The following is a 7,115-nucleotide window of genomic DNA, read 5'->3' as shown; positions in this document are numbered from 1 at the left end:
AGCCTCGTCTGACCTGGAAGCCTTCTGCTGCATCAGGGCTGGTGGAGGATGCTGTCCCGTCATCCATGTTAAAGCAAGACTTAACTGCCTGGGATCATGTCCTGTGTCCCAGGCAGCAAGATTTCTTGGACCAGCACTACATATGACTAGATTAAGAAGAAAACTTAAAACCCTTTGTAGGCACTGATTGGTATGGTCCGTATCCATGGTGCCCTCGTCCCTCTCAGGTGTTAGTCTAGGCATGCCTTGCAAGGAACTGTGCCCAATGGGTAGGACAGGCTGCCCAGACAAGTGATGGTTAGGAATAATTGGTTTGTGGCATCCTTCCAAGCCCAGTCCGTTTTATGTTGTGAGTTTTCAACAGTCAATGTACCATCCATAGAATAACCAGAAACCAAAATTATGTTAGTCGTGTCTGACTTCCAAGGAGTACAGTGATCGTCACACTAATATTTAAATGTAATTTATGTTTGCAGAGCTGTCAGGAATCTGGCATGGGATGGAGCACTTATAGAACAGCGGAATGAGGATGGCCAAAAGAACTGCGTCTGAAATGCACCAACTCTTCAACAATCCTCTCTTCAGAATGACTCACAATCATTAATTTCCTCTGCCCTGGTCTATCACTCATTGACCGTGCTAGGCCAAAGTCCTTGCCCAGCATGCAATGTGACGTTCCATTGACGCTGCAGCCCAATAGGCATTGCCTCCCACCTCCCCAGCATGCCAAGTGAAGGGGTTCTGCAAGGGGAGATGGGGACTATGCCAGAACTTGCTGCATAAACACACACACACACATTTCTGTGGGCACAGGGTGAATCATCTCTCTTTTGTGGTCTGTGACTTTCAATTACCTGAAAACATTTTGGTATTTTTCTCTCCAGCAAGAGCCTTTTGTCCCACCCTACCCAGAGAAAGTTTCTCCATTTGTATTTGCCATACGGAGGATGTTTGAAGGCTGATTCATATGTAAAGGTAGAGCATACGGCACTGCCTTTTCATGGGATAGTATCACCTTGAACGTCTGCTGAAGTCACCCAACACATGGAAAGGTATGTGTAGTCTTTCTGCATACAAAGAGGCTTTCAAGTGGAGGTAGGTGCCCCACATGCATTGACTGAACATGAGCCTCTTGCAGCAAGAGAACAAGACTTCTGGATTTTCAATCAATTTTAGCAGATAACAAAGACATGAAATGAGGAGCCCTGACTGCCCATGAAGTGGAGTTGCCAGCAAATAAACCAACAGAAAGATCAACCAGAGCTTGTTCTCATGGAGGTGGTAGATTCTTTGGCAAGAACTGAGCCACATAAGAAGGTCCTCAGGCCAGAAATCTGGCGTGCTGATAGAATCTAAGGGCATCTCTGTATGACCTGCCCAGTAACACCTCAACTTAGTCTTCTTAAGAGAGAGTTGTACAGGTTTCTCTGCAGAGACAATGTCAATGATATCCGTCTGCACAGAACACATGGGAAGCAAGGTCTTTCAGCAAGTTTGGTCTCCAGTTCTGCTCTTGCGCCCTTCAGGGCTCTGGTGATACAAACGGCACCTGTATAAATGTGACAGAGGAGAGTAAAAGATGTTCCAACTAACTTTATTTACCCAGATCTCATTCCACAGAGAGGACAGACAGTCAGACAGCAACAGCTGGACAGACAGGACCACAGCGACATCCACGAGGGCATGAAGACTGAGCAACAGGGCCAAGCCATGGAGCAGAACAAGGAATGGTCACGACTCCACTCCTTGCAACCAGCAGTCTAGCAGCTCCTGTTCCTCAGGTCTGCTGCTGCTGCTGAATAGTATTGGGTGCCGGGACAGGACAGGAACCCTGAGGAGCGCAGCAGAATGGAACACATTCAGAGGCAGGGAGAGAAACCCAGGAATCTCTATGATCACACCTTTGAAGTTCATCCAGGCAAAGGGGCTGTTTCTTCCTGTGTATGGCACCTTGGTTCCATGGAACCTCTGCTAACATGGGAACCTGCAATACAATTTTCCCCACAACTGCCTAGACTTCTTCCTCCCACCCTCTCCCAGTCACACTCCTGGGGTCCCCATCCTCTTAAGAAACACACTGAGTGCTCAAAAGATCCTCATCTTGAGAGGAAGGGGAACCCCCCATGGTAGCTAAGCTAAAACACATGTCCTCATCTGCATCAGAGTCATATTCCAAAATGCAGCAGGAGGATATCATGGCTTGGGACCTCTGGAAGAGGAAAATAAGTTGTTCTTTGTCAATGGACTTCTGGTCTGGTTGAGACAAGCTGATCCTGACATGTCAGTGAACATACCTTGGACTCATCTCCATCCATCTGGTTGGGCAAGGACTTCTGCGGAGTGTGGAAAGCCTGCAATGAGAGCCAGGACGGAGTTTAATCAAGTGGCCTGGGCTGCTCCAAAGCCCAGAGTGTAGTTTGCAATCTCTTGACATTACACAGAACACTGGGAACCCCTTCCCACCAAATACATAGGAGAGCAAAGCCATCCAACAGACCATCTGTGAATGTGACCATCCGTTGGGGACTCTTCGCCCAAGTGGAGCTGGGGTGGAGCAGTTACCTTCTTGGCAGGCTGGATCTCCTCTGTGGATTTGGACCGAGCTTTCACTCCCTGCTTCTGAGGGGAGCTGGATTGCTCCTGCAGCACAGGAAGTACACATCAGTTGGGGAAATGTGCCCTTCGTTAAGCCATTTCTCCCCCTTGGAATCTTTCATAACCTCTGTTTTGCTGTAGACACTTCAGAAAGGGAAGATCATGATAGATATCCCATTCATATATATACTGCAAGTGGTGTAGGAACCACTTCTGGGTTGCAAGATGCAACCCCAGGGCACTGCAGTCTACAGCGGTATCAGCTCTCTTCATCACTGGGCTGGGAGCTGGGATGGATCCATGCAACTGGCTGCATGCAGATGCATAACCACAGTGGCATAAGGTCTAGGCACAGAGAAGCATCTCCCATGCCACCACCAGCAGGTGTGAACAGGGCCGTTTTAAGTATATCCGGCGCTGTGGTGCAAAGATCCCTCCAGTGCCTCCCCCCCCCCCCGTTTCCCAGAGTTGCTGACCTTTTTAGGGCACTGCTGGCAGCTTTGCAGGGCTGGAGTGCAGCTCCTCCGGTGGGGAAGAGGCGGAGGCTCCGGACACGGCGCTACTTCAGCAAGGCGGACAAGGGCGGCGAGCTGATGCCGGGAGGTGCCGCATCCAGCCTCCGCCTCTTCCCTGGCGCCCTCCTAGAACCTGGCACCCTGGTGCCCCATGCCACTTGCCTCTATGGCCAAGATGCCCCTGGGTGTGAATGGGGCTAGCAGGGCTGTCCCATTCCAAGTGGAAGCTGCATAGCTGTCACACCACTGTATACAGCCCACCTACTGTGCAAGGTGACTCCTGGCACTGGCCTTTCAGTATGATGTGGATGCAGGAAGAAGATACGACTTGCAAGGTGAGTGGCATGATCTCACATGACATTACAGAACATGCTCAGCTCTCAGCGTGCATGATGTTTTCACTGATGGGTGCTAAGCACAAGCTGAGAAGAAAGGTCTGGGATCTCCACTGATCAACTTCTGCAGCTGTTTGAGGCTGGCTGTACATGGAGAGAATGCACACATTTGCCTCCTTGGTCTGTCTTGGTGGTTCCCTCCAGGGGTTGTTGAACTACAATTCCTATCTGCCCCCAAGAAGCATAACCAATGGTCAGGGATGATGGGCATTGTAGTCCAAAAGCATCTTGAAGGCACCGTGTTGGCTATTCCTGGTGTAGCCCATATTGTTTATAAACTGACTATAGAGTGGTTCACAAAAGTCCCAGGCAGTGGTCCTTCCCAGCCCCCACATCCTGAGATATTGCAGACTCTTGAGACTAAAACCTGGGATCCGTGAAGAAGAGGCTCTTCCCCTGAGCTGGAGCCCCATCCAAAACTGCATTAATGCAACTATGCCATTCTGTGCAGCACTGTGACTCTCTGCTGGATTAGAGAGACGTGCGACACACTTGGCGGCACTCAACCTCCTTCGTGCTTGGAAGGACTCTGTGCACCGTTGCCATCACTGAGTGACACCCTGTGACACCTCCTCAGAGGTGCCAAGCATCGGCAGCAGGGATGGGGAAACTGGCTCTTCAGGGGCCATTGACATCCACCAGCCCTAGCTGAGGAGAATGGGAATTATAGTCAACAACATCTGGAGAGTTACAGGATCCCTGGTGCTTATTTATAGTGTCTTCAGGAATAAGAGAGTGACAGTTGTGGGAAGGTTCCCCTCTTTTGGCCTCCTTAGTGTAAAGTATTTCCATGCAGTACCTTTGAGTTCAGCTCCATGGCTATTTCCTGGTGGGTAATTCTTAAATCCTTCTCTGGCCAGACAGAAGTTTCTGCAAGGAAGATGCACATCATCTGAGAAACCACCAGTCTCCTCCTGCTCCTTGTGGCCGTGATACACATGAGGAGGGTAGTCATGGCTAATAGTACTACTAACCTCAAGGAAAATAAGGGCTAAATCCCCTGTTTCCTAGTGACAATAAAATGGACAGGCCTTACAAAGGAAGGGTATAAACAGGGGCTCCTCCCTCCCTCCAGGATCTGTATTGGGGCCAGCCCTTCTAAACTTGTTCATAAATGACCTGGAGTTAGAGGTGACCAAAGTGGTGGCCTAGTTTGTTGATGGCAATAAATTACAAAGGGTGGTAAGAACAACAACCAAGAAAAGGGGGGGTAGCAAAGGACTCCAAGGGTATCTCTTCAAATAGTTGAATGGGCTTTAAAATGGCAAAAGTGGTTCAATGCTAATAAGTGCCTAGTGGTGCACACTGGGGCATAAGGGGGGGAAATCTTAACCTCACATTTGTTTTATGCCATGGGAACTACTTGACAGTGACTGAGCAGGAAAGAGACCACTGGGCTGAGGTAGACAGCTCAACAAAAAGCACCGGTCAAATTGCAGCAGCTGTGGATAAGGCAAATTCCATGTTGAGGATCATCAAGGAAAGGAATAAAAAGCAACACTTACTGACATCATAATGCCTTTTATACAAATCTATGATGTGCCTGCACTTGGAAATATCCTGTGCAATTCTGGTCACCCTACCTCCCAAAGAAAAATGTAGAGCTGAAAGAGGTGCAGAAAGGGGCAACCAAAATGACCAGGCTAATATATGTCCCACTGGTTTTTAAAAAATACTTTTATTGACTACACTGATTCTGATGGCAAAGCTAAGCACATAAAGATCTCCCAGTGAAGTGAATGTGGGGGGGGGGGAGGGAAAGAGAACTTAATTTGGGCTGGACTATGGCCAATGGGTTGTATGGTGGGTAAAATACCAGGCAACAGTCCCGATACTTTGCTTGCCTTCTTCCACTCCCTTCCCCACTGAGCATGTTGGTGTTGGGGGACCCGACTTGAATGGAAGTGCAAAGAAGCACATGCTGCTGTTTGGATGGTCTTCCACTCTGTACTCTGCCCATCAGCCTCACAGCGAAAACCGCAGCCTTCTCTACCCCCTTCACCCAACAAACAAGGCTGATTCTCAGTTCAGAGTGGGGAGCACACCTGACACCAAGTCCTCAAAGGAAAAGTCACTGAAAGCCCAAGACCAAGCAGCCAACAGAAACCACTCCTTCCCCTTGTTTAAAAAAGCAGCAGCAACAACAACAGAACAATTACCTGCCCTGTCCCCATTTTCAGAGTGCTCAAGGGCGAGGAGGAGGAAGCTGAACAGCCTTCTTTGCCTATGACCTTGTCTCTGCTTACCTGTTCTTAGCCTTATTGAGCATTGGCCAAACATGGATTTTGTAAATGTTGTGCCCTTTGATGCTTCCAGGTAGATGCTCACTGTAGCGTCAATGCTCATCATGCATACAATTTCTTTCATTTTTATTTTGCAGAGTCCATATAGACCCGTCATGAGCATAAAAATACCAGCCTGTGTTTTCCCTCCATTTTACTACCCTTATCTTGTTGCCAGCGACCTGTTTGCAATATCTCAGTGACCCATTTGCGAATAAAACCCCTATCTGGAAGCACCTGGATATGGATTTTGGAATTTCCCTTGCCCAAGTGCTTCTTGCCCTGAGAAGGCTGGAGATATGCTTCAAATCCCATGCACTCTGCAATTCGAAAACACTGTTCATTTGGACAGGCATCTCCATACTAAGGACATCTCACGCACCTCCACAGCTGCCTCCAGCCTGGGATCCCCAGGTCTCCTGCAGAGAGAGCGCAGACTGGGCAAGTTGTAAACTGCCCTGTGATTTTCGAATGAAGAGTGGTGTATAAATTAAACAAATTAAATAAGTAAGTGGCAGCGCTGGTTCCCCTTCCTATCAGACTACAGCAGTGGCGTAGCGTGGGGGGTGCAGGGGGGGCCGGCCGCACCGGGCGCAACATCTGGGGGGGGGGCGCTCGCACTCGCAGCTCTCTGCCCCTACCTGGCTCCACGGGTTAGGGGGTGCAAATTACTTGCCTTGCCCCGGGTGCTGACAACCCATGCTACGCCACTGGACTGCAGCAGGATTCACCAACCTGCTGCCTTCCAGATGTTTTGGGCTACAACTCCCTTCAGACCTCATCATGCTGCCTATAGGGTTAGGATTGGGGTCCAAGCAGCCAACTACCGCAGCATGGCAAGGAACACGAAATTTGGACACTGGAAACAACGCTGACACCCCGCGCCCAGCATCAAAGTAGATCCCCAAAGGGAGTTGTCACCCACCCACCCATCCCAGAAACGTTGTGCCACAGCGTCCCCTAGCGTTGACTTGAAGAAACGGAGGGAGCCCTGACGCTGAAGAGAGAAGGTGCGCCCCTTCTACTTTGCTCCTCGCGAGCGGAGCGCCCCCTAGCCGAACAGCAACTCAGGAGAAAGACCCCTGCTTAGGAATGACCCCTGCTCTAGGAATGGCCGCCGCCCGCAAGACGCAGCTCGCCCGGGCTTACCTGGCTGTCGCTGGGGCTGCCGGTGGCTCTTCCCGTCCGGGATCTCCGCCTGCACTGGCTGCTCCCCTCCCCACTCTCATTCAGACGGTGAGGGGCCGGCACATGCGGTCAGGGGCAGCCAATGGGGAAGCAGCTGCCTCCTCCGCCGTGCTTAGCATGCGAGGCGAGGCTCGGTAAGC

The sequence above is a fragment of the Podarcis filfolensis genome (assembly GCF_964270895.1).
Source record: "Podarcis filfolensis genome assembly, chromosome: 2".
NCBI classification, from domain to species: Eukaryota; Metazoa; Chordata; class Lepidosauria; order Squamata; family Lacertidae; genus Podarcis; species Podarcis filfolensis.
Note: the sequence above shows the minus strand (reverse complement) of the source record.